At 37.1% G+C, this 3,066-nt stretch overlaps 1 pseudogene; it reads left to right on the top strand.

Annotated features, from left to right (window-relative positions):
• The first annotated feature begins 539 nt into the window (after positions 1-539).
• Positions 540-1,729, top strand: LOC100993773 (transcription factor BTF3 homolog 4-like; annotated as a pseudogene).
• Positions 1,730-3,066: the final 1,337 nt, after the last annotated feature.

Here is a 3,066-nt window from a genome sequence, read left to right as displayed (position 1 = left end):
CAAGCATGATATGAAGGTCAACATCTTAAAAACAGCCTTTAAAAATATTTCAGTTTAAAATATTTTAATCCTTGTGTTTCATGAAATCATTACCTGCTTTCAGAAAATGTGCTAAAAAGCCTGATTAATTACTGTGTCAAACTTTTGAATGGGCTAAAAATGAGTGCAAAAGTTAAATAGCAAAGTCAATGGTGTTCTACAGAAAATTTTTGGAAATATAGAGTCATGACAGGAATTTAGTTAAAAATAAATGTAATCCTGGTTGGATTTAAGTAAAGTTTATTGAGTTTTAAAGCAAAATGCCAGTGTGCTCAGCATTGTGTTAGTTTCTAGAGCTAAAAAAATAATTCAAAGCCACTCATATTAGAAAGATATGATAGTCTCTAAATTCAAGGAAAACCCACTGTTTTTCTTTAGATTAAGACTAGGGACTTAATCTAAACTTATCAGACACCTTATACAGATAGAAAAATTGATATTGCAGAAAATCACTCAAATGATTGTATGCTTTGTTCACAGTTTAGAAGAAAAGATGAGGCAGCCATCTTGCTCTTGCCATGTGCTGGTATTGGAGGACCCTCCGTGCTTCAGATTTACCAACAGCATGAATCAAGAAAAGTTAGCCAAACTTCAGGCTCAGGTCCGGATAGGGGGCAAGGGTACACCTCACAGAAGGAAGGTGGTACATAGAACAGCTATAGCTAATGACAAAAAGCTTCAGAATTATCTAAAAAAAACCTGGCTGTGAATAATATAGCTGGTATTGAAGAGGTGAACATGATTAAAGATGATAGGACAGTTATTCATTTCAACAATCCCAAAGTCCAAGCTTCCCTTTCTGCTAATACCTTTGCAATTACTGGTCATGCAGAAGCCAAACCAATCACAGAAATGCTTCCTGGAATATTAAGTCAGCTTGGTGCTGACAGCTCAACAATCCTTAAGAAGTTACCTGAACAGTTCCCATGGCAAGTCTTGGACAGTAAAGCACCAAAACCAGAAGACATTGATGAGGAGGATGATGTTCTAGATCCTATAGAAAAATCTGATAAGGCATCAAAGAATGAAGCTAAATAAAATTTTGGTTTTTGGAAGCTGGCATGGACTAGATTTAACAAATCAGCTACGTGATTCCAAAGTTTTACAAACACGGAGAACATCACCTGTTACTAGTTCAGTAATAAAACTATTTTGTATATTAATAATGCTGTTTGTTCAGGATTTCTCAGTCATTTAATTTTGCATTTTGCACTTCCTCCCAGGATTTTTTTTGGTCAAAATAGGAAGTATTGGTGCAGTTTAAGGGTGTTTTGGGTTTTGATTCCCGGTGTTTTTGTTTTTTGTTTGGGGTATTTTTGGTGTATGTATGTTTATGTATGTGTGTGGGTATGTGTGTATACAGTGCGAGAGTAAATTGGAAAACAGTTCTATTCATCCTCCTCCCTCCCCAGTAGAAATAAAAAAATCTTTACCAAAAAAAAAAAAAAAGAAAAAGAAAAAGAAAAGAAAAGGGCACAAATGTTTTATCTGACCAAAGCTTTTTCAAAAACAATGATTAACTAGAGGATTAAGTCTCCTGCCTCCAGAACACGTGTGGGATTATATTTTAAATATTCATTTTCGCAGATGTGCAGGTGGTATGGCAGGGCAGTGACAGCAGGGGACCCGGGTTTGGTGCTTCCACCAGCAGGGTGTCCTTCTCACCTGACAACAGGAAAAGCTAGCATTTTGCCAGACCTGTTCTGCTTCCTTTCACATTTAGCAAACCTGGTCTGTTTCTCTTTGGAGGTTGTATACGTGAATACCTTTCTTTTATTTTCTTCAAAGGGGGACTATGCCTACCTTTCCTCTAAGTCTACCATTTTTTTAAGTTGTGTTAAAATATACATAACAAAATTTACTATCTTAACTATTTTACGTGTATAGTTTAATCATGTTCAGTACATTTACATTGTTATGCAACCAATCTGCAGTGTTTTATCTTGTAAAACTGAAACTCTATGCCCATTAAACAACTTCTCATCCCCTCCTCCTCCCAGCCTGTGACAGTCACCATACTACTTTTTGTTTCTATGAATCTGCTACTTTTGATTTCTATCAGTTGGACTGCTTTAGGTACCTCATGTAGGTGAAATCATAAGGTATTAATCTGTGTGTGACTGGTTTATTTCACTCAACATAATGTCCTCAAGGTTCATCTATGTTGTAGCATGTCAGAATTTCCTTCCTTTTTAATGTTGAAAAATATTCCATTGTATGTCTATACCACATTTTGTTTACCTGCCCATCCAACAATGAACACTTGGGTTGCATCCATCCTTAGGCTATTGTGACTAATGCTTCAATGAACATGGGTATGTTGAATCTATTCTTGACTTCAGGTTTGGTCATCCTCTTGAATATATGTTTATTTTGTCTTCTGGCTATAGTAAACTTAGGAGCTCCTCCACTTTAGAAGGGGTAATGTTTCAGGGATTGGTGATGACTAAATTCGCATATCCATTTTATCTCCTTTTGGCCCTGATCTGATCTCCCAGGCTGTACTGGCAGCACAGGATGGCAGTCAGTGTCTTCTCTGTTTCAGGACAAGTTGCCTGGGAGTCTTCAGTCCCTTCCCTTTTGTCTCTGTCTTCTTTGTGCACTAAGGGAACATAGGTTTAAACCTCAGAAAACAAACAGCTCTTCAGGAAAAATGTTCATCTTCATATTGCTATTACACAATGTCCAAGTCTACAAAACATTTTGTATTTTGGCAACATCAACTTCTTAGGCCTCACAACCATATTAATGAGGGATTCCTCTCAATGGGTTGGTTGGCATAACTCAACTCTACCGTTTTAACATGCATGACTCAATTACATAAGAGTTAGCTAATGAGCAATGGGGAAGAAGTTACAGGTTAAAACAAATGGCGCCTAAATCAATGGGGAAGAAGTTACAGGTTAAAACAAATGGCGCCTAAATGAATCAAGTACCGCCTTTCAGATGCCCACCATTCAACAAAGACCTGGCAAGACATTTTCTCCACTGGGCATGAATCATCCAGATAAAAAGGGCAAACCAGGG

This window comes from Pan paniscus, chromosome 5 (genome assembly GCF_029289425.2).
Source record: "Pan paniscus chromosome 5, NHGRI_mPanPan1-v2.0_pri, whole genome shotgun sequence".
NCBI classification, from domain to species: Eukaryota; Metazoa; Chordata; class Mammalia; order Primates; family Hominidae; genus Pan; species Pan paniscus.
The sequence above is the reverse complement of the archived record's forward strand: the minus strand, read 5'-3'. Positions and strand labels throughout refer to the sequence as shown.